This window comes from Lactuca saligna, chromosome 2 (genome assembly GCF_052625555.1).
Source record: "Lactuca saligna cultivar CGN05327 chromosome 2, ASM5262555v1, whole genome shotgun sequence".
In the NCBI taxonomy this organism is placed as follows: Eukaryota; Viridiplantae; Streptophyta; class Magnoliopsida; order Asterales; family Asteraceae; genus Lactuca; species Lactuca saligna.
Window position 1 is genome coordinate 10,764,103 of NC_136418.1, and position 25,448 is coordinate 10,789,550.

A 25,448-nucleotide genomic window follows, 5' to 3' on the forward strand; every position below is an offset into this window, starting at 1 on the left:
CGGCGCGTACCTCGGATGAGGGCGCTGACTCCTCTTCCGATAATATCCGAATTTTGATTAAAATAAATAATTAATTTATTTAATAACTTTAAAAATTCATATCTTCTTCATACGAACTCCGTTTTCGATGGTCTTTATATCCTCGCGTAGGTGAGACTATGCTCTACAACTTTCGTTTAGACTCCGTCGGCAAATTCCAAAATTATTTTTATTATTGTTTTTATTATTTAATAACAATCCATCGTGTTTAAGGGAATTTCTTTGAAAGTTCATAACTTCTCTATATGAAGTCGGATTTGGGCGATCGTTTTACGTACGATCATGGTTCAAAGACATTAAATCATAGAAAGAAATTAAGTAGAACTTATTTATACATTTTATTACTCATAAGTGGTTACAATACTTGACCCATTTTGGTCGTTACAAAGAGTTGAAGTATCGGGTTGTCACATCATCCCCCCGTTAGAGAGAATTTCGTCCCGAAATTTAAAGTAGTAATGATACTAGTGAACATGAAAGAGATGAGGGTACTTTTGTTTCATCTGATCTTCGCGTTCCCACGTGAATTCGGGTCCCCGCTTAGCGTTCCAGCGAACCTTCACGATGGGTATGCGACTTTGTTTTGTTTGTTTGACCTCTCGGTCCATGATTTCTACTGGTTCTTCCACAAAGTTGAGGCTCTCGTTGATCTCGATTTCGTCGAGTGGGATAACAAGAGTCTCGTCGGACAGACACTTTTTCAAGTTTGAGACGTGGAAGGTTGGATGGATGTTACAAAGTTCGCGCGGTAGGTTAAGCTTGTAAGCCACAGGGCCGATTCTGGCAAGAATCTCGAAAGGCCCTATGTATCTTGGATCTAGTTTCCCACGCTTTCCAAATCGTATTAAACCCTTCCACGGTGAGACCTTTAACAAGACGTGGCCTCCTACCTGGAATTCCAAAGGTTTCCTCCTTTGGTCAGCGTAGCTTTTCTGTCGGTCTCTTGAGGCTTTCAATCGTTCACGAATCTGAACGATCTTCTCTGTTGTTTCACGTATGATCTCCGGACCGGTGAGAGTGCTTTCAGGAACTCTTCTTCCAGCTAACTGGGTATCGCCAACTTCAGTCCAGCACAGAGGGGATCTGCACTTTCGACCATAGAGGGCTTCAAACGGAGCAGCCTTTATGCTTGTATGATAACTATTGTTGTATGAAAATTCGACAAGGGGTAAATGAATATCCCATGCCTTTCCAAAATCAATCACGCAGGGTCTCAGCATGTCTTCTAAAGTTTGTATCGTTCTCTCACTTTGTCCGTCTGTCTGTGGGTGGTAGGCTGTACTCATGTCCAGCCTAGTTCCCAGGGAACTTTGTAGTGACTGCCAGAACCTTGAAGTGAATCTACTATCTCGATCGGAGATAATGGATATCGGAACACCATGCAGTCGCACTACTTCCCTTAAGTAAGTTCTTGTAAGCTTCTCCATTTTGTCAGTCTCCTTGATGGGTAGGAAATGCGCGGATTTGGTCAGTCTGTCGACAATGACCCATATGGTATCGAGTCCACTTGTTGTCTTGGGTAATTTGGTTATGAAGTCCATAGTAATCCGCTCCCATTTCCATTCCGGTATCTCTGGCTGTTGTAGTAGTCCTGACGGTTTCTGATACTCAACCTTAACCTTAGCGCAAGTAAGACATTTACTCGCGAAGGTAGCAATTTCTGCTTTCATGTTAGGCCACCAGTACAGTTTCTTAAGATCCAGATACATTTTATCTGAACCCGGGTGAACGGAATATCTTGAGTTGTGAGCTTCAGTCATGACTATGTTTCTGAAACCACCATGTTTTGGGGTCCAGATTCGGTCCATGAGATAGTAGGCTCCGCCACCCTTGACTTCTAAATTCTTCTCCATTCCTCGCAGGGATTCACCCGCCACATTTTTGGTTTGCAAAGCTTCCATTTGTGCTTCCTTAATTTGTGTGGATAAGTGGGAATGGATAGTCATGGTTAGAGATTTGACCCTCCGACCAGTGTATTCCTTTCGACTGAGGGCGTCGGCTACTACGTTGGCCTTTCCAGGATGATAACGAATCTCACATTCGTAGTCATTCAGTAACTCGACCCATCGTCGTTGTCGCATGTTGAGTTCCTTCTGATCGAAAATGTGTTGAAGGCTCTTGTGATCGGTGAAGATGGTACTCTTTGTTCCGTATAAGTAGTGCCTCTAGATCTTCAGAGCAAATACCACAGCTGCTAATTTGAGATCGTGTGTCGTATAGTTCACTTCGTGTGTCTTAAGCCATCGGGAGGCATAAGCGATAACCTTCCCCCTCTGCATAAGAACACAACCTAGTCCTTGATTTGAACCATCGCAATACACAACGAAGTCTTCTATCCCTTCGGGGAGGGATAGTATCGGTGCGGTGCACAAGGCCTGCTTTATTGTCTGGAATGCCTTCTCTTGTTTCGCTTCCCAGTCAAAGGCCACACCTTTCTGAGTTAATGAAGTAAGAAGTTTCGCAATGCTCGAAAAGTTCTTTATGAATCTGCGATAGTAGCCAGCTAGACCTAGAAATTGACGAATTTCAGTAGGTGTCTTTGGTGCCGACCAGTTCTCAATAGCCTTAATTTTGGAGGGGTCAACGTGTATTCCCTTTTCGCTAACAACGTGACCTAAAAATTCGACTCTTCGAATCCAAAATCCGCATTTAGAGAACTTCGCATAGAGTTTCTCCGTTCGTAGTGTTTCTAGGACTTTTCGTAGGTGTTGACTATGCTCTTCCTCACTTCGAGAGTAGATAAGTATATCATCGATAAAGACGATGACGAACTGATCCAAGTAAGGGCGGCATACCCTATTCATTAGGTCCATAAATACTGCTGGTGCATTGGTTAATCCGAACGACATCACCACGAATTCATAGTGTCCATAACGAGTTCGGAAAGCTGTCTTTGGAATGTCCCCCTCTAGAACTCGTAATTGGTGATATCTGGATCGCAGGTCTATTTTTGAGAAGTAGTTCGCCCCTTGAAGTTGATCGAATAGGTCGTCGATACGGGGTAGTGGATAGCGGTTCTTGACAGTAAGTTTGTTCAGCTCTCTGTAGTCGATGCACATACGGAACGATCCGTCTTTCTTCTTTACAAACAAGACCGGTGCTCCCTAAGGTGAGAAACTTGGTCTTATGAATCCTTTGCGAAGGAGTTCATTAAGTTGACTGGAAAGTTCCTGCATCTCTGCTGGTGCAAGACGATAAGGCGACTTCGCTACTGGGGTAGCTCCTGGAATTAAGTCGATTCTGAACTCGACTTGGCGTTGCGGTGGTAATCCTGGTAGTTCTTCTGGAAAGATATCGGGAAAGTCGCATACTACCGAGATGCTCTTGATGTCCTTAAGTTCTTGACTTGTATCGACGATGTGCGCTAGGAATGCCCGACAATCCTTCCGTAAGCACTTTCGAGCTTGGATGCACGAAATGATGTGAAGGTTTGTACTAGATTTGTCGCCGTAGATAACTAATGTTTCGTTGTTCGGGAGGTTAAGACGGACTGCTTTCTCAAATCACATGATGTCAGCGCGAAGGAGACTCAACCAATCCATGCCGACTATGACGTCGAAACTTTTAATTTGTACCAGCATGAGATTGATTGGGAAAGAATGGCCGTCCAATGTTAACGTACAGTCCATGTATATGCAATTTGTGCTTTTGGTTTTTCCATTGGCCATCTCTACAGTGAATGATTCTTTTAACTTGCTAGGTTTAGGTTTAAGTAAATGGATAAAGTTTTGACTCACGAAGCTTCTCTCCGCTCCACTATCGAATAATATGCATGCGTATGAATTATCGAGAAGAAACATACCAACAACTATAGTTGGGTCAGCTACAGCTTCGTCGTGGCCTATTGCCAAAACTCGTCCTACACCTTCGGTGCCTGCTGCCTTAGGACAGTTTCTCTTGTAGTGGCCCACCTCGCCACAACCGTAGCAAGCCTGCCCTACACCCGTACCGGGAATTTGAGTGATCGGCTTTGCGGGTTCTTTGCAGAAACGAGCCGTGTGTCCTTTCCTGTTGCAGTTGGCGCACTGCATATCTCGGCAAGGTCCATGGTGGTGGAAATTGCACTTGGTGCATTTTGGGAGGTTGCCTACATAAGACTTTGTTGGGTAGGTATTTGTAGGGACTGTAGCAGGTACAATAGCAGCATTTACTGACACGAGTTGTTTCTTCGCGGATTCTTGGGAAGATCCACCCTTTCCTTTGATCCACGCTCTCTTCCTGCCATTGTTGTTGCTGTTGTTGTTGTAGTTGTTGTTTCCTTTCTGTGGTGCTGGTGCAGAAGTGGTTGAGTTCTGATGACCTCCGTAGTTGATCAGAGATTGTGCCAGTTCCTTAGCACTTTCAAAGGTGTCAGGTTTGGAAGCTAACACGCTTGACCGCATCTGGGGTGTCAGTCCCCAGATGTACCTTTCTATCTTCTTGCTCTCGGGAGCAATCATGTCTGGACAAAGGATTGCCAGTTCGCAGAATCTGTTGGTATAAGTAGCGATGTCGGTACCCACCATTCCGAGAGTCCATAGTTCGTGTTCAAGCTTTTGAATTTCTCCCCGCGGGCAGTATTCTCTCATCATCATGGCCTTCAAGCTCTCCCAGCTTATGGAGTTTGCCACGATTAGGGTAACTACTTTAACGTGGCCATTCCACCAAGTTAAAGCTTTATCGAGAAGGGTGAAGGTTGCAAATTTGACCTTGCTGTGCTCGGGACATGAGCAGATTTCAAAGACTGCCTCCGTCCTTTCAATCCACTGCCTCAGGGCCATCACACCACCAGTACCATAAAACATCCGGGGCTTGGCATTGGTGAAGTCCTTATAGGTGCATTCTCGAGGTGGTCCATGACTCTCGCCATGGTTGGACGTGTGTGCGCCAGATCTCGAGACATTAGCACTCGAGTTATTGATCTGTGACATGGCAGCTGCCACTGCTGCAGTGACTGCGGCTTGAAACATTACAGCATCAAATTGGGGTGGTGGAGGTGGTGGTATAGGTATTTCCTCACTGTTGTTTCTGATGGGTTTTGAGCATTCTAACACTTCCTAAGTGTACATGCAACCCTAATAACCTTGGATCTATGTTTGTCTAATTTGTCATGCAAAGTTGAATTCCAAGGTTATATTCCTATCTAGCATACATGGGAACAATTTTAACATAAAGTATAGATAGAATAACTTACCTTGTTGTTGCTTGTGTTCCTTGAAACCTTGTGAGCCTAGCACCCCAAGTGTGATGCCTCAAATGCTTCACACAACACCAAATGCTCTTGGAAGAACTTATGAGAGAATACTCACTTCTCAAAATCGGCCAAGCCCTCTTGATTCTTAGTGTATCCGATTTGGGAGGAGATCATGTTACTTATATAGTGTTGACACATCTAGGGTTAAACCCTAATGTGTCATGACTCTTCATTTCCATGACCCATGGGTTTGTAACTCCCATGGAGCATCCATGGAGCATCCTATGGGTGGAACCCAACTTGATGATCCATGGAGCCTTTTAGCCCACTATACAAGATACGGATGATGTACTTAATCAACCCATATATTTAATTAGTTATCTTTTGATCACTTAATTAATTCTAAATTAATTCTTGATCAAACTAATCAAATAATATTATTAATATATTAGAACTTATAATATATTAATAATCTCCAAGTGTTATTTCTCTCATTTAGTCTATCCAATTGCATGGTGCCATGCAACCCAAATGGACCATGCCGGGTCGGGTCAAGTACATACCAGAAATAGTTATGGACTTAGACACCTTATCCAACAGTCTTTCACTTGGATAAGTCTAGTAACTATTACTGCAAGTATGACTTCAGGAACCGATCGGCAATCGTAGCTCTTTACAAGGTTTCTCGAAACTTGAGAAGATGATGGTACGCCATTTAAGATAAGTGATCATATAATCCTCTGTTCTAGATATCAGTCGGACAAATACATGGAACAATGTCTTACTTATCGTCCAACAATTTGTTTCCCGATTTCCGATTTGTTTGACAAAGAACTTCATTGAACACATCAATTTAATTCTGACCGGGCCCGGTACATAGGTCAAAACAAAATCATCGAGCGGCCCAGATATCAGCTTCTAATCCAAGAAGGAACAGATAAACTTCGACTCATATGTTTGTTCTACTACTCATTGAATTACACATGAGAGCACGACTTTATAACATCGAGTTACCAATGCGTTTTTCGTACAATCAATGCATAACCAAATTGTAAGTAACAAATCATATCTCTAGGTTTAAAGATTTATATGATATTACCGTCTCACGATCACTCGAGATAGAATTCCATGAAGTGATTCCAGTGAGCGTGGGTTGAGTCCAATGCTCAGAACTTATGAGCACTCATGATTGTTGTAGCCTTGTCCCAGACCTCTACAACCAAACATGACAGTCTTGATTCATACCTACTTCCGACATATGACCGACTGTGGTGGTTTGAATAATATGTTATACCAAACAAAATTATTCTGGAAGTCAAAACATGCAAAAGAAATATAGTAAACGATCGACAAGAGATAGCAACACTTTACTCATAAATAAAACACTTTTATTCATCATCAAATGTCAATTACACTTTACAAATTTCGAGGTTATCTAACTACTAAATCTAATATCATCCTTCAGCCCTATGCTCCGAGCATGCTGGAGATGCTTAACCCGAGTCAGTCCCTTCGTGAGGGGATCTGCCGGATTCTCATCTGATGATACCCTCTTTGCCATGAGAAGTCCTTCTTCGATTCGATGTCTGATGAAATGGTATTTTCTGTCGATGTGTCTGGATCTCCCGTGATCCCTTGGTTCCTTGGTTAAGGCAACAGCACTTTCACTATCACATAAAATTTCCATCGGCTCTTTAATAGCTGGTACAACTCCAAGGTCTCCAATGAAGTTCCTCAGCCATAACGCCTCCTTTGCCGCTTCGCTAGCTGCAATATACTCTGATTCACAAGTAGAATCTGCCACTGTCTCTTGCTTGGAACTCTTCCAAGAAATTGCTCCTCCATTTAGGGTAAAGACCCAGCCCGACTGAGAGCGGAAGTTATCCCTATCAGTCTGGAAGTTAGCATCACTATACCCTACAACTCTCAAGTCATTACTCCCACCGAGGGTAAGGACCCAGTCCTTAGTCCTTCGTAGGTACTTGAGAATAGTCTTTACCGCAGTCCAGTGTGCCTTGCCAGGGTTCCCCTGAAACCTGCTAACCATGCTCAAGGCAAAGGCTACATCAGGTCGAGTACACGTCATAGCATACATGATCGAACCTACAGCCGAAGCATAAGGTATTCGACTCATTTCTGCTATCTCAGCCTCAGTGCTAGGGCTTTGTGTCTTACTCAGTTTGGCGTTACTCTGGATGGGCAACTCTCCTTTCTTGGAGTCTTGCATTCTGAATCTCTTCAGAACCTTCTCCAAGTAGGTACTTTAACTAAGTCCAATTAGTCTTTTACTCCGATCTCTCAAGATCCTTATCCCCAAAATATAGGCAGCTTCACCAAGGTCCTTCATAGCGAAACACTTTCCAAGCCAGGACTTTACTTCCTGCAGGGTTGGAATGTCGTTTCCTATGAGTAGTATGTCATCCACATACAATACCAAAAAGCTAACTATACTCCCACTAGCCTTGACATACACACAAGATTCATCTTCACTCCTAGAAAAGCCAAATTCTTTGACCTTTTCATCAAAGCAAAGATTCCATCTGCGAGGTGCTTGCTTTAATCCATAAATGGATTTCTCAAGCTTACACACTCTATTAGGGTACTCGTTGCTGACAAAACCCTCTGGCTGACTCATGTAAACATCTTCAGCCAACTTCCCATTAAGGAAAGCGGTTTTGACATCCATTTGCCAAATTTCATAGTCATGAAATGCGGCTATGGCTAACAGAACCCGAATAGACTTAATCTTGGCTACCGGAGAAAAGGTCTCATCATAGTCCACTCCAGGAATTTGAGAGAAGCCCTTTGCAACCAGTCTACCCTTATAAGTGTGTACTTTACCATCCATGTCGGTCTTCTTCTTGAAGACCCATTTGCACCCTACAGTCTTTCGACCTGGTACATTCTCAACCAAGTTCCAAACTTGATTGTCATACATGGATTGTATCTCGCTATCCATAGCCTCTTTCCATCTGGCAGACTCGGGGCCCGCCATGGCTTCCTCGTAGCTGTTAGGGTCATCTTGACTTACTAGTGTCTCATCACTAATAAGTGTCTCACCTCCTGCAGTAATATGGAATCCATAGTAATGCTCAGGTGCACTCCTAACTCTCGTGGAACGCCTCAGAGGTACAGATTCGTCAATTGGCTCAACAGGAGTTTCCTCCTCAAGTTGAGGGCTAGAGTTTGAAGTTCCTTCACCACTTGACTCTTGAATTTCTTCAAGATCAACTTGCCTCCCACTGTCTCCTTGGCTTATAAACTCTCTTTCTCGAAAGACTCCTCTTCTTGCTACAAAGACCACATTGTCACTGGGTCTGTAGAAGAGGTAACCAAAGGATTGTTGTGGGTAGCCGATGAAAATACACCTCTCGCTTTGGGGTTCGAGCTTATCATGAGTCTCGCGTCTCATGAAAGCCTCGCAGCCCCAAATCTTGATGTGGTCTAGTTTAGGTACTTTACCAGTCCACATCTCGTGAGGAGTTTTGGCAACTTTCTTTGTAGGGACTAGATTAAGGATATGGGCGGCAGTCTCTAAGGCATACCCCCAGAATGAGATTGGTAGCGAAGCTCGACTCATCATGGAACGAACCATGTCCAACAAGGTTCGATTACGCCTCTCAGCCACACCATTCAACTGCGGTGTCCTGGGAGGTGTCAATTGTGAGACAATCCCACATTCCTTTAGATAGTCGAGGAACTCTGAACTAAGATACTCACCACCCCGATCGGATCGAAGCATCTTAATGTTCCTGCCCAATTGATTCTCGACTTCCTGTTTAAATTCCTTAAACTTCTCGAAAGTCTCTGGCTTATGCTTGATTAAGTAGACATATCCATATCTACTGTAATTATCAGTAAAAGTCAAATAATAACGATTAGCATCTCTTGTGGCATGTTTGAATGGTCCACACACATCCGTGTGTATAAGGTCCAACAAACCTTCACCCCTTTCACACGAGCCTGTGAAGGGTGACTTTGTCATTTTTCCAAGTAAGCATGATTCGCAACTATCATTTGACTTTAGGTCAAACGACTCCAAGACTCCATCCTTTTGGAGTTGGCCTATGCGTTTCTTGCTTATATGTCCAAGACGACAATGCCATAATGATGCTTTATCCAAGTTATTATTATTAGTAGAATCAATACACAAAACATTATTTCCTAAGTTATCTACAATAGATACAGCTTCATACACACCATCACTAGGTAATGCTTTAAAATAAAGTACATTATTAAAGAAAGCATTAATCGAACCAACTTCATTATCAAACGAAAAGGTGAAACCTTGTTTGTACAATGCATGAAAGGAAATAATATTTCTTGCCATTTCTGGCAAATAACAACATTTATTCAAATCTAAATTTAACCCACTACTTAGCGATAAAGTATAAACTCCAATCTTGGTGACAGGTGTAACTTTCCTATTCCCCATGATTAAGTTTATTCTTCCTTGCTCCATATTCTCACTTCTTCCTAGTCCCTGCAAGTCACAACAAATATGAATACCGCAACTTGTATCAAGGACCCAAGATTTCGAATGGGGTGAGTTATTAGAAATGATAGTGTAAATACCTGCATGGTTGGGTTTGACTTTCCCATCCTTCACATCTTGCTGGTACTTTGGGCAGTTCCGCTTCCAATGAGCTTTTTCATGGCAATAGAAGCATTCAGCCTCTTTTGGATCAGAAGAAGGAGTAATGAAACCTTTCTTGGTTCCACTTGAAGAAGAGCCATCAAGGGTCCGAGCCTTGGTACCCTTTGAAGATCTCTTTCTCTTCCTCCCTCGACTTTGCCCGATTGTCAAGACCGGAGTTGAGTCTGGAGTAGGAGTGATAGCAACCGACTTCCCCTTAAGACCTGTTTCTACGGTCTTGAGAAGTCCCTGAAGTTTGCTAAGGGTGACTTCTTCCTTGTTCATGTGATATGTCATGCGGAATTGATCATAGCACGATGGTAAGGAGTGCAAAATGATATCTATTGCAAGCTCCTCAGGGAAGTTCACATTGAGCTTCAGCAAACGATCCACATACCTTTGCATTTTCTGCATGTGGCTCGTGACGGACTCTCCGTCCTTCATCATGGTTGTTATCATGGAGCAGATGACTTCGTACCTCTCTTGTCATGCACTTTGATGGTATCTTTCCATCAAATCTTGGTGCATTTCATAAGGGTAGAAATCTTCATAAGACTTTTAGAGTTCAGCTGTCATGGTGGCCAACATGATGCAAGCCACCTTGGTTGCATCTCTTTCATGAGTATGAAAGTCAGCGATCTCCTGGGGAGTTGCAGTGGACTCGTCAATTTCCTTAAGCTCCTTGTCAAGGACATATTCTTTATCCTCGTAGCGGGTAATCATCCTGATGTTTCTGATCCATTTATTGAAGTTGGATCCATCAAAGGTGACTTTTCCGCACAAACTCATAAGAGTAAAGGAGCCATTAGGATTCGAGCCAGAAGCATTATTTGAAGACATCTGAAAAAGAAGAACAAGTTTAGTTTAGATTTAAGAGAGTCCTTAATAAAACACCCAAATGTAATATTAAGGCTAGGATCCAATCACAATATAATATAACTTAGAAGACGTATGCCGTAATCTAAGCTATACCATATTTGAAAGGTAGGTAAATGACGATTCACCAATTTCCACCACGAAAACCGAAATATTTAAATATTTAGTTTTTATTGGTTTTAGAAATTCCTAGATTCTTTGAGATCCAATGAACTTTTCAAAGGCATGTTTCAATCTCGGGAGTGCCCTCCAGGTTTTGTGACTGGGATGCCGAGGATCACAAAACGAGGTGTGAAGTAACCATGCAAATCACTTGGTACCCTTAAAGTTTATCACTCAATCGATGTGCCGGTAAACCACACACGCTCCACCGATACTATAATAAACCTTAAGTCACCCTTTACCTACCTTGTTAAGTCCAAGTTAGTGTGCCGGTTAACCACACACGCTCCACCAACGACTCAGACAAAGTGTAAAGTGTAATTTCATGGATTAGCACCTTATTCACATTTTTCCTGAAGTAACTAAGATTGGGAATTTAATAAACATTTAGTTACTTTATTATATTCATCATACTTTGAATGAGAATTTATAAGTCCTTGTATTACCCGTTCGGCTAACGACCCTCCACCAGTCAAGCAAGCGGTGGGTGAGAATATACACCCATTAAGTCACCATTTTATAGGCAACAACCTTATACCCACCTTATAGACCGGCTTCGTGAATGAGGCGTACTAGCGGTAAGATGACTTTATTCTTATACATATATATATAATTATTAAATTATCATAATATAAGTATAAGGGTTGAATTTTAACTTTTAAAATTCTAGGGGTTGGAACTAAAGTTTTAACTTAACTTTACTTGTTCCAAAACTTGAGGGCAAGTTTTGTAACTTTCAAAACTTTTCATTTCTTGTAACTTATGAGTTTAATAGAGTAATAAAATGAAGACTCTTCATTTTTATAACTCTTGTGTTTTTCTTAATGGTTTTAACTCAAGTGTGACTCTTGGTTTTCCATAACTTAAGGATAAGTTATGGACTCCATTAAAACACATTATGATCAAGAATTAAACTACCAAATAGGTTACAAATAATTCCTATGATCATCTAAAACATCATAAGAACAAGAACATGAATATGAAAACAATCAAAAAATTACATAAAACTTTGTAATTTTGATAACTAGTTGTTGTAAATGAATTAGCAAAGACATTACACCACCAAAAACAAGTTTTCAATTACCAAAACAGTTTAGGGTAATGTTTCTAATTCATTTTCCAGCAACTGAATCGAAATTCTGCACTCATTCGACCCAACTCGCCGAGTGCATGAACATGACTCGCCGAGTTGGTTGAAGATACTCATGGACTCGACGAGTCCCCCCTATAGACTCAACGAGTTCATTCGCAGACAGCAAAATTTCCGATTCTGTTTTCAACTTTTAAGCACAAATAAGAACAAACAAGCGTAGGCTCTGATACCACTGATGGGTTTTGAGCATTCTAACACTTCCTAAGTGTACATGCAACCCTAATAACCCTGGATCTATGTTTGTCTAATTTGTCATGCAAAGTTGAATTCCAAGGTTATATTCCTATCTAGCATACATGGGAACAATTTTAACATAAAGTATAGATAGAATAACTTACCTTGTTGTTGCTTGTGTTCCTTGAAACCTTGTGAGCCTAGCACCCCAAGTGTGATGCCTCAAATGCTTCACACAACACCAAATGCTCTTGGAAGAACTTATGAGAAAATACTCACTTCTCAAAATCGGCCAAGCCCTCTTGATTCTTAGTGTATCCGATTTGGGAGGAGATCATGTTACTTATATAGTGTTGACACATCTAGGGTTAAACCCTAATGTGTCATGACTCTTCATTTCCATGACCCATGGGTTTGTAACTCCGATGGAGCATCCTTGGAGCATCCTATGGGTGGAACCCAACTTGATGATCCATGGAGCCTTTTAGCCCACTATACAAGATATGGATGATTTACTTAATCAACCCATATATTTAATTAGTTATCTTTTGATCACTTAATTAATTCTAAATTAATTCTTGATCAAACTAATCAAATAATATTATTAATATATTAGAACTTATAATATATTAATAATCTCCAAGTGTTATTTCTCTCATTTAGTCTATCCAATTGCATGGTGCCATGCAACCCAAATGGATCATGCCGGGTCGGGTCAAGTACATACCAGAAATAGTTATGGACTTAGACACCTTATCCAACAGTTTCGCCTTGGATTCCTACGCGGAGGCATCCTTCAACTATAGATGGAAAGAAAACAAGGATAAGAATTTCATGAAATCGAAAATGTATGTGTCTCATGAATTAAATCGCTATAATTCAACAACAAATGATAGTATGAGTCTTAAAATAGAAGAATGAAAGTTATTTGTAAGACTGAGGGTATGAAACAAGTATTTGGGTTCCCAAGGACCATTCAAGGTTCGAACGAAATACTCAACGTAGTAGTAATAGAGCCACTTATATTAATATAAAAGTTGTTACAACGATCAAGAAAATTTGTCCCCTATAAGGATCTACGATTACCAAGTTCAAGAAATTTAAAGACTTTTAGCCGAGGTCCTAAGCTATAACAAAATTTGAGTTCTTGACAAGCACTACTTGCATCGAAAGTTGCGTTTGGAGCTTGACTCCGTATCTGATTGCTTCGACTCAATTAGACACCTATCTAAAGCGGCTTGTTGTTCCCTTAGTTCAGCGAGGGCTGCAATAATTTGCGCTTGAAACGCTTCGGTTTGGAATTGAGCGTTGTCTTGCCTCTTGTCCAACCTACGGATGTCAGAAGTGTGAACCTGCACTTCCACGTTGATATCCCGGAGTCGACTAGCTTGTACTCCAGACTGATAGGACTGATTGGCTAACTTACCCACCATTACCGGGAGTGCTCGATCAGCCGAACTTCCGCCGCGGACATCATAGAAGTCCCGGCACATTCCATAGGGAGGTCGTAGGTTTTGCTGTTGGCTCCAATGGTGGAGGTGACTTCCCCAGACGGGAGTCGGTCCTTGAAAGTTCCTTACGAAGACGGGAGGTTGAATGGGTGGTGGATCGATAACATCCGGCTCTGAGTCGGTACCGGAGTCATCACCCACGTCTATGGGTCCCTCGTCCTCTTCGGAATCATCTTCGATCCATCCTCCGTTGCCTTGGTTGGGAAAGTAGGGGTCGCCAGGGTGGTGAAATCCAGCCATTTGACTATACGAGAATTAGGGTTATAAGAATTGAATAAAGTCGGAACACGTAAAAACGTGTAAGTTAAACTAGTTTAGATAGCAAATACTCCTATAGTATTTAAATTCTTGTGTTTGATTTTTGTAATGGCTTGGTAAGGTTTGACATTGTTGCCCACTACAATCATTCCTTGATTTGTGCGTGTCAACTTGCCTAAATACTTGTAAAATTGTATAACATGAAAATAGTTTGTGGTATGCATGTAATTGTACTTAAATGAACTATTAATTTAAGTTGAACGAAATGCTGCTTAAGTGTAAAAAAGGAAATTTGTTTTGTCAGAGAGTATTAGTCCCTTAAGCATTTATAGTTTGTATATCTTATGTGGTTCGATATACTTAGTTCACTATAAACATTGCTCTGATACCAATCTGTCACACCCCCAAACCTGAACGGCGGAAACGTTCGGGGGCGGATGACATCATGTGGTAACGTAACAAATGAATACATAGTAAAGAAATCAATACAACCATCATATATATATAATTGAAAGTTTACATTTGTCAAAAGTTACATGTTCAAAACTCAATTTCAATATGATGTCAAAATACGAGATTAAACTGGCGCCGCAGCATCCCTTCATCAAAAGCGAAATGCATACCTGAAATTACTGATTTCCTGGGACATACAAGTAATTTTGAAAGAGTAGATCAGCATTTAAGCTGGTGAATTTCATAAGTATTTAAATGACAATGTTTGAATGAAATGAAATGTTTTATCTATGTTTGTATGTGTTTAGAAAATCCTATATTTTCTACTAGCATAAAAGTAGCCTTTGTTCAAGACCAATGTTTGTTTCCAAAATGTGTGTAAACGTAAAATAATCAATGAGTTTGAGAACCTTGTAAATCAATGAATTTTTAATACCCCTTGTGAGTTTTATAACCATACTATTGACTCGAAATGCCTATACACAACGTTCTTCAGGCGTTGGAATGTTATGACATTTGTCACCCCAAACGGTGGACTGCAGCTGACAGTCAGGGCGCGGGTTGTCAACCCCGTATAGATCTATACACAAACACCATGCTCCCCCTCCAAGGGATTCTGGTATATAATACAGGACTTGAAATGTGTACTCGAACGTACATGAAGTTAGTGTCTCACAAATCCGTGGTATAAAAACAGATCTACTTGTTAAAATGTTACGTTTGTTCTTGTATACGAAAGTAAACTTCTTGAAAATATATGTTTCTAGTACCTAAGAGTTAGAAATCTATTCGTAAAACTATACCTATTATAGTTTTAAAAAGTGTGCTTTGTTTGTTTAGAAATACTTAGGAAAAGAATAATTTGTTTATGAAAGCATAAATTTTTGGTGTAGAGTCTAAGATAGAACAGAATAATTTAAGAATAGTTTAGTTTTATACATGTATTACAACAACTTTATATTTTAAAAGATCGAATGCTATTGTAACATATGTTATATATTTATATATAAAATTTCCTTTAAAAGTTTATAAATCGAATGTGATTTGAATATTTAACATTATATAAAAGAGTTTCTTTATGTAACACACGATAATACTCGTGTGTTTTACTTGTAATCCCCCCCCCTTGAAAGCATATAAAAGTATTTAGAATAATTAAAACGGTTGATTAAGGGGTATGAAACTCACTTGAATGTTTTGGAAATAGCGAGATGGAAAACCGAGCAGAGTTTCGTTTCGGGAAACGGATTTTCCTCGGGATTCTCGGGAATCTCGGGGGTAAAATCGACCTTCGGGACTTGAGCCAAAAAGACCAGAGCTTCGGGTTTGAACGGACACAGAAAACGAGGCAAAGTAGAGAGAGAGAGAGAGAAGAGAAATGAGCCCTTTCCTTGCAAACCCTCGTATGCTATTTATAGGGAGGCTGGTCTGCCTCGGTACGCGGGGCGTACGCTCGTACGCAGCGCGTACGCGTACGTCATGCGTGACCGAGGCCTCGACTGCCTCGGCTTCGGATGGGACGGGTCGCTGGGTACGCGGGTCGGATGGGACGGGTCGCTGGGTACGCGGGTCGGATGGGACGGCGAGTCGGATGGTGCGACGTGGACGATTAAAGGCCGCTTCTCTCGGTTACGCGGGGCGTACAGGAGTACGCGGCGCGTACCTCGGATGAGGGCGCTGACTCCTCTTCGGATAATATCCGAATTTTGATTAAACTAAATAATTAATTTATTTAATAACTTCAAAAATTCATATCTTCTTCATATGAACTCCGTTTTCGATGGTCTTTATATCCTCGCGTAGGTGAGACTATGCTCTACAACTTTCGTTTAGACTCCGTCGACAAATTCCAAAATTATTTTTATTATTGTTTTTATTATTTAATAACAATCCATCGTGTTTAAGGGAATTTCTTTGAAAGTTCATAACTTCGCTATATGAAGTCGGATTTGGGCGATCTTTTTACGTACGATCATGGTTCAAAGACATTAAATCATAGAAAGAAATTAAGTAGAACTTATTTATACATTTTATTACTCATATGTGGTTACAATACTTGACCCATTTTGGTCGTTACAAAGAGTTGAAGTATCGGGTTGTCACATTAGTGACCTGCTAGGTCGATACTCTAGTTACAAGAGCATTTTATGATTGATGATCAGTGTGACAGATATGTTTGTTGTTTTTATATGCATGTATATGATAGTATGCGCACATGGTTATTTGCTTGTGGCTGCGTTGAAGCGGTCCTGCTTTGTGCTGAAGGCTAATATACCCTATGAGTGGTCCGGGGAGACTGTAGGCCCACGTGGTGGACCAGTCATACTGAAGACTCGGAATTGATTCACACAGACTGTAGGATCGGTAGGGCGGTCCAGTCAGGCCGATGGCCCAGTATGCATGTTGATTGAATTGATTATTACTGTTGTGGTATTATCAGTGTGGTATTCGTATTTTGGGGGTAGCTCACTAAGCCCTCAGGCTTACAGTTTTCAGTTTATTTTTAAGGTACTTTAGGAGATCCTGGAAAGGTGAAGGCGTGACCATATCGCTCCTCATCCTTATGTTATGATTTTTGGGAGACTCTGATAGAAAATGATTTGAAAACTTTTTGTAAACAATGCTTGTGGTTCTTATTTATGATTGAAAAAGTTTAAATTTGGTGTAAATTTATGGTTGTTACAAGTTGGTATTTGAGCCTTGGATTGAGTGAATTTGAGGAACACTTGTGTGAATCCAGTCTCAAATCAAGGAGATTTTCGGAAATAAGTTCTAAAATGGTTTTCAAAATAAAGCATGGAGGATGCAGAGGGTAAGATCAGCCGGAGCCTGTAAGTAAACCCCAAAATACCATGCAGTTATTTGATATACTGATATGTTAGAACAACATGCTAGTGCTAGGCTAGGGATCTTCGGGAATCACATGATAGATTTGCCTGATTGCATGATGCCTATTAGCCTAGGGTTTCTTTTATGTGGAATTTACATCATAACTATAGATGTTTAATGTATTCATCACGACTGTGCATAATAAAGATCTTATAGCCTGAGAATGTTGATTTGGCCTTCGCGTAGGATTGAATATTCGAAAGTCTATTGGGTCCAACATTATGTGCAGCTAGCATGCATTAGCGCTGCAGGGGATGATGGAAGTTTGATGGATGTGTGAGTCGTGATAAGTGGTGAGTCTAGATGCAAGGTATTTGTTATTCCCCTATAATGAGGGTTGAGCGGATTTCCTATGTTGATGATATTGCTATGGCATTGTGGTGATACTTGAGATAAATATGGGTAGGTGTGGAAGGTAGTATGGGCACGTACTACTGAAAGCACAGGACCCGTACGCGTAGCAAGGAAATCACAACCCCTAGTGTTTTTTGGTTTTGGTCTCCCGACATTATGTTAGTTATCTGATGACTTGTATATATATTTCATTATGGTAGTGAAAAGATGTGTTGCTTTGGGATCCATATCAGGATCAGGATCAAGATCGGGGTCGGAAGATGGAGGGTTGGAGGTGTCGGGAAATCACAACCCCTAGTGTTTTTTGGTTTTGGTCTCCTACATTATGTTAGTTATCTGATGACTTGTATATATATTTCATTATGGTAGTGAAAAGATGTGTTGCTTTGGGATCTATATCAGGATCAGGATCAAGATCGGGGTCAGAAGATGGAGGGTTGGAGGTGCCGGGAGCACCTGAGTCCGTGGTTCAGATAGGGACCGAGGAGTTGGATGCCAGGATCCGGTAGATCATGCACGACGTGATTGATGCTGCATTTTGAGCGCAACTGCTAGAGTTGTTTGTGTCGAGTAAGACTGTGATGGTGGAGTACTTTGATGAGCGATATGCAGCTCTAGCAGAGACAGCTACCGCTGCAGCCACTTTAATTGTAACTGCGGTAAGGGTTGGAGGAGGAGCCGACACGGCTTTCTAGTACCGGGACTTCGATAATACGAAGCCCCCGATGTTTGATGGTACACAGGATGCGATTATGGATATGAGGTGGTTGTCTGATGTGGAGGTTTGTTTCTTCACGTTCTCATGTCCCGCTAACCAAAGGGTCAGGTGTGCCATGAACTTGCTGAGGCTTGGGGCAAAGGACTAGTGGAGGCTGACGACTAGGTTGTATATTGATGATCAGCGGGCAGCTATTACTTGGGAGCAGTTCCGGGATATGTTTTGCACCCGCTACGTTCCGCGCATGGAATGGAAGCGGCTTGCTCAGGAGTTTTTGACATTGAGGTAGGATGGGGAGTCTGTGATGGAGATCACCCGTATGTTCACAGAGAGGGCTATCTTTTGCCCAGAGTTTGCTTCAGAGCAGTCTTAGATGACTCGTTATCTTAGTATGCTCAAGAATGATATTCGACAGTTCGTGTCTACACAACGATGTGATACCCTCCTGGACCTTCAAGAAGCCGCGAGGCGGCATGAGTTAGAGATAGAGGTGTAACTGAAGGAGCAGCGTCAGGCACCAACATAGTCTCAGCCAGCACCTAAGTGGTCTAAGACCGTTGATACACAGTTTGGGGGTCTGCAGAGTAGCACTTGTGGAAGGTGTGGCAGGGTTCATTTTGGAGCTTGTAGAGCAGGAGGTGGGTGCCACAAATGTGGCAAGGAGGGGCACTCTTCTAGAGACTGCCGTTAGTCCGCCCCTCCCGCAGATATGAGGATTGGTTACCATTATCATGAGGTTGGTCATGTGAAGACCAACTGTACGCAGCTCGCCGCCAAGCTGTTACAGGGTTCTGTGCCAGCTGCTGCGAGGATTCGAGATGGGAGGCCAGTCAAGGTGGAGCCTTCGAAGGCTCAGGGTCGCGACTTCCAGCTCATGGCCGAGGAGGCCAAGTCAGCGCCAGATGTGGTTGTTGGTACGTTTCTATTCTATATCCCAGTTGTTGTATTTGTGTTATGCTTATTGATCGTACCTGTGATTAGGTACGTTTTTAGTAAATTCTTTGCCCTCTTTGGTATTATTTGAATCAGGGGTGAGTCGGTCGTTCGTATCTCAGTCCTTCTCTAGAGGTTTCAGTGTGCCGATAGATGATTTTGAGTGTCCGTTGCGAGTTTCGATCGCCAACGAGCACGGGGTTTCTGCTTCTTCGGTCTATCAGGGATGCGAATTAGAGATTTTCGGGTTGTCCTTCCTGATAGATTTGATTCCTATCCCCATGGGGGATGTATGCGTGATTGTAGGCATGGATTGGCTTAGCCATTTTGGTGCCATGATCGACTGTGACGGACAGCAGGTGGTGGTTCGAACCCCAAGTGGGGAGAAACTTGTAGTATATGGTGAGGCCACCAGGTTGGGATCAGGGTTTTGTTCGGCAGCCAGGGCACAACAGTATATTCAACACGGGTGTGCCGGTTATTTGGCGTATGTGGTAGATACGCGAGTTAGAGAGCAGCTCTCAGTTTCTGAGGTCCTGGTGTTAAGGGAATTTACTGATGTGTTTCTGGAGGAGTTACCTGGAGTGCCTCCGGAGAGGCAGGTTGAGTTCAGGATCGACTTAGCGCCAGGTGCGGCCCCTATCGCCAAGGCACCGTACCGACTGTCACCGCCTGAGATGTAGGAGAAATCATCTCAGTTGCAGGAGTTGTTGGGCAAGCAATTTATTCGTCCGAGTAGTTCACCCTGGGGAGCACTGATCCTTTTCATTAGGAAGAAGGACGGTTCGCACAGGATGTGCATTGACTATAGGGAGCTGAACAAGTTAATAGTGATGAACCGTTATCCACTCCCGAGGATAGATGATCTTTTTGATCAGTTGTAGGGTGCGTCTTGGTTTTCCAAGATTGATTTGTTATCCGGATATCACCACGTTAGGGTAAGGGAGGAGGACGTGGAGAAGACCGCGTTTCGGACTCGTTATGGTCATTATGAGTTCGTGGAGATGTTGTTTGGGCTCAACAACACGCCAGCGGTATTCATGGATCTGATGAACCGAGTTTGCAAACCGATGCTCGATCGCTCGGTCATTGTGTTCATAGATGATATCTTGGTGTGTTCCTGTAACGCCCGTAGATTCAATCTAGTCAATTTAGACACGATAGGCATCAAAAATGAATTTTTGATGAAAGATTATTTAGAATGAATAATCTTAACTAACTTATAGTATATGTTACAAGGTTTCTGTGCATATAAAGAACGCCGAAATCCGAGTTATAACGAAGAAGTTATGACCTGTCGAAGTTTCGCGACAGAACTGGCACGACGCAGAATGGCGTAAAAAGTTAATTTACGTTAGGGTGATATTTAGCCTTATCAATCTAAATGAAAGTCTTAGAGTTTGTTAAACAATGAGCGTGCATAAAAAGAACGTCCAAATCTGACTTCGTATGAGGAAGTTATAATTTTTCTAAGTTTCGACTTAGCGTTATGCAGCCCGAATACTCAATTTGAGATCGAGCGGTTTTTAGCCGAAACAATCTAAACGAGAATCGAAGATCTTGTTAATTGTAGTGAAATGATGAAAAGATAGACGAAAACGGACGTCGGATAAAGAAGTTGTGATTTTATAATGGAGTTTTCCTATTCCGGCTTACTAAAAATAAATAATAAAAATAAATTGAAAATTAGCCAACGGAGTCTAAACAAAAGTTGTAGAGCGTAGTCTCACCTACGCGGGGATATAAAGAACGTCGAAAATGGAGTTTGTATGAGGAAGATATGAATTTTTTAAGTTTATTTAATAATTTCGGTATTTAAATTTAATTAAAAATATCCGATTTTATCCAAGGGTGGGGAGTCAGCGTTCTTATCCGCATTACACCCAGCGTAATGTAGATTTATGCCCAGCATAAATGGGCTTCCAGCCCCCTATAAAAGGGTGTCGAGGGCAACCGAATTCTTTGGTCATTTCTTCCTTTTTTTCTCGCATTTTTGGATCGTTTTGTGTGCAAGAAATATCCCGAAGCCCCAGTATCATTCCCGAGCCCTGAAGCAAGACCCCAGGCCCCGAAGATCCCGAGAAGTGTGATTCCTGAGCCGAAGCTCTGCCCGCAAGGAGCCCGGTTTTTGTGAAGATCTTCCAGATCTACCGAAGAATAATACTTCTACAAGTCGTAGTGTTGTCCGTTCATCTTCTAGTCATGTGAGTGTGTCGTTACTTTCTTCTAACACATAATTATGAAGTATTTTATACGAAATATGTGTTATGTGTATAATTTTGTTGTTATGTGTGTGAATGTATATTCACTTTCTTCTATCTCATAGATCTTATTTATTCTCTATGAAATACGTGTTATGTGGGTATGCCTCATCTGTTATGTGGAATAGGTATTGAATGAGAATGTTATATAGGTTTTAAACTATGTATAAAAATATATATTTTTATCTACTAATATGTTGGGTAGAACATGGATAGATAGTTGATGTGTGATAAACAGATGAGAGGCCCCGATGTTGTTGTTGTTGATCTAGTTATTCAGCGAGTATAGATTAGACCAAGAGGTTAGTTTTAGATCCGGAAGTATGGATTAGGTAAAGAGATAAAACTTGTTATTAGTCTGGGAGTATTGATTAAGACTAAGTTATAAGTCCCTAGTCCGGGAGTATGGATTGGGCACAGTTATTGATCCGGGAGTATGGATCAGATCAGGATTAGGGTATAGTTAATTGTCCTTATTCCAGTAGTATGGATTGGGTACAATTATCGATACGGGATTATGGATCAGATCAGGAGGTTAGTTTTAGATCCGTGAGTATGGATCAGGTATTTTTAGATCCGTGAGTATGGATCAGGTGAAAAAGGTTAGTTTTAGATCCGTGAATATGGATCGGTGAAGAGGATAGTTTTAGATCCGTGAGTAGGGATCAGGTAAAGAGGAACATTTTAGATACGAGAGTTTAGATCGCATTGTTGTGAGGATCGATGGGGTGGGATAAGAGTTTTCTTTATATTGTGAAATTGTACAAGTTTGAATGTTCTATATTTATAAATATATGATATAACATTGTGGGATGAAAACCGTATATGCTCACCAGGTTCCCAAGCCTGACCCACTCAGTTTTCTTTGTATCACAAGTATCGATATGAAGACATATTTCACAGAGAGATTTAAAGGAGATATAAATCATTAGTGTAATTGAATGTAAGTTCTATTTATGCTTATATGTTTGTGTCGGAACATGACATCCCGAGGTTTTATTATTAAATAAAAATACCTTCTCTTTGAGAAATGTTTTGATAAGTTATTATCATATCTTGTTTCGGAATCAAATTCCGCAACCTTATTATTTAAAAGATTACTCTGATTTTCTAAAACAAAGCATAAACAAATCGGTCTTTTCTGGCAGTGAAAATGGGGATGTCACAGTTGGTATCAGAGCATTAGTTTAAGCGAACTACGAATTTGTTGGAAATTTCTAGACTTAAACTTAGAATGCTAAGTAATGATTGTGAGCAGTGTGTCTAAAATATGTTAGGTAGTACACCTAAATTGACACAAGTACTAGTTTATTTTTGGAGTGATGCCTAAAATTATTTTATATGCTAAATGTTTTGTGTGATAGCTATATTGGTGCTATTATTTGTTCGGATCTATGGTCTGTTGCCGACCGGATCTGGAAACCTTATGTGTTTAGGATTCTAAGCGTATGTCTACAATATTACGGCTAGCATATAAACGTTTCATAGTGATAAGGATGATTTGAATATATATCGTGAATGAGGATCTAATTTCACCTTATTCGGTGTGTAGATCAAAAAAATGGTGAGAACAAGAAGTGGGGTTGGAAATGCTAATGAAAACAGGAATCAGCCATCGGTGATTGAGCAAATATTTGTCGTAGAAACAGCACCTAAGCTAATAACAATGGCTGGTCTACAATTAATGATTCAAACGATGTTGGATCGTCAAATGGAGGAGACTAGGTGGTTGCTTCAACAGAATTGTGAAGAACTGTGAATTCGTGTGGAAGAGCCTGAATTAAATGAAGGGCACTCGGAAGGTGGAAACTTCAGTGGGTCTGTTGGTTAAGCCAACCCACCGATAGTTAGGCAACACAACCATGATGGAAGGAATGATGGAATGGGATGCATGTACAAGGAATTTCTAACTTGCAAACCATCAACCTTCAATGGAAAGGAGGATCTGATTGGAGTTATGGATTGGATCTCAGAAATGGAGTTAAACTTCATGACTTATGGCTGCAGAGGCAGGTTGCAGACTATCTATGCAGTGTGTCAGTTACGAGGTGGAGCCGTTCGATGGTGGAACACTCTCGAGAAGATCCTAAGCCCTAATGAGCCACTACAACTGACCTGGGCGGAGTTCTTGGTGCAATTCAAGCTCAAGTTCTGCTCGGCCCAAAACCAGCTACAGTTGGAGAACAAATTTCTGATATTGAAGAAAGGCAGCATGTCAGTGGATGAATACACTAATGCCTTCACAAACAAGATGGAGTTTGCTTGGCGCATCGTCCCAGACGAACTGACAAAAGTCGACCGGTACGCAAAGGGACTCCCTTGGGAGTATGCAGTGCCAGTGCGCCAGGCACCTACTCTAGAGGCAGCTATTGGGCTGCCAAGTCGGTTGAGAATATGATCAAGGGGAGGACTGACAGTAAGGTTGAAGTTGGCGAGAAGAGAAAGTTAGAAGGAACTTCAGGTTCTAATGAGCAAAGAAAATTTTCAAAGTCTGATTCGAAGAAGCTCGAAGAAGGAGCACAATGGTGTGACAAGTGCAAAAGGAAGCACATTGGGGAATGCTCTAAAGAAATGACCTGCTTCGAATGCGGGAAGACTGGTCATTACGCCGGAAAATGCCCAAACAAAAGAGAAGCCTGCTTTGAGTGTGGTGAAGAAGGACACTTCAAGCAAAACTGCCCAAGAAGAGAAGAGGCTATAAAGCCAAATGCACCACCAAAGCCAAGAGCATTCCACATGATCCTCGACGAAGCAGAAAACAATGAGAGGATTCAAGGATGAAGACTTCATGTCAATATATAAAGTCTGTATCAGGAAGTGTAGCCTACTAGAGGCGTAGTATAGGGTGAACTCGAACCTTTGTGTAATCATTTCAAGGAATTAATATAAACCCTAGTTTTGCTGACTGATGTGTTGAATGCTTGTTTGATTTTCTTCTATGGTGACGTGGTCGACTGCGGGACAATACTTGGAACGAGTATGAGTAGGTGTGAAAGGTAGTAGATGCATATACTACCGGAAGCACAGTACTCGCACTTGGATCAGGGAAAGTCACAAGGTTACCAAGAAGCTAGTAATTGATTCCTTTTTATTCTGGTATATCATTACCATTGTTTCGGTAATGACTAGTAATATGGTTCATGTTCCGACCCTAGTGGTCACATTTAAATTTGAGTTCGACTACGAGGAGTATGTTACGTGGTCTAGAGGACCAAGTTAGATGTAACATCTGACTTAAGTCAGAAGGTTGAAGTTAATGCGATTGACAGTGTCGCGCTCGTTGTTAAAAGAAGTTTGCAGGTAGAAATGCTACATGTTGAAATGTGATTATATCACATTAGAATATGAAGAAAGGCATAATCCATCCTGGAATTTAACTTCATTAAAGACCGAGTCTAAGCATCGCATCGTGCGATGAGAGGTCAATAGAGCACAACCCATTGATTTGTTACAATAGATAAATGAAAGTAATTATCCTGAGAGGAAGAAGGAGTCCACAATAAGGACTTATTTGGTAACTTGAGGGTTACGATTGAAAGTACAACATAGTACGATAAGCAGATGCAAGATTGGGCATCTTATGCTATTAAGAAAGCCATAGAGTTAAATATTCTTTCGAGGAAACATAGAATTTACGTTTATTACCTAGGATGAATAAATAACGTGTTGAATCAGTATGCAAGTCATATTTCGTTGACGATTCTGGGACGTAATCATCCTAAGGGGGAGATAATTGTAACGCCCGTAGATCCGGGCTAGCCAATTTAGAGACGATAGGCATCAAAAATGAATTTTTGATGAAAGATTATTTAGATTGAATAATCTTAACTAAGTTATAGTATATTTCACAAGGGTTTC

General features: G+C 41.3%; 1 pseudogene; it reads right to left on the reverse strand.

Annotated features, from left to right (window-relative positions):
* Positions 1-503: 503 nt before the first annotated feature.
* LOC145029507 (uncharacterized) lies at positions 504-3,668 on the reverse strand (annotated as a pseudogene).
* Positions 3,669-25,448: the final 21,780 nt, after the last annotated feature.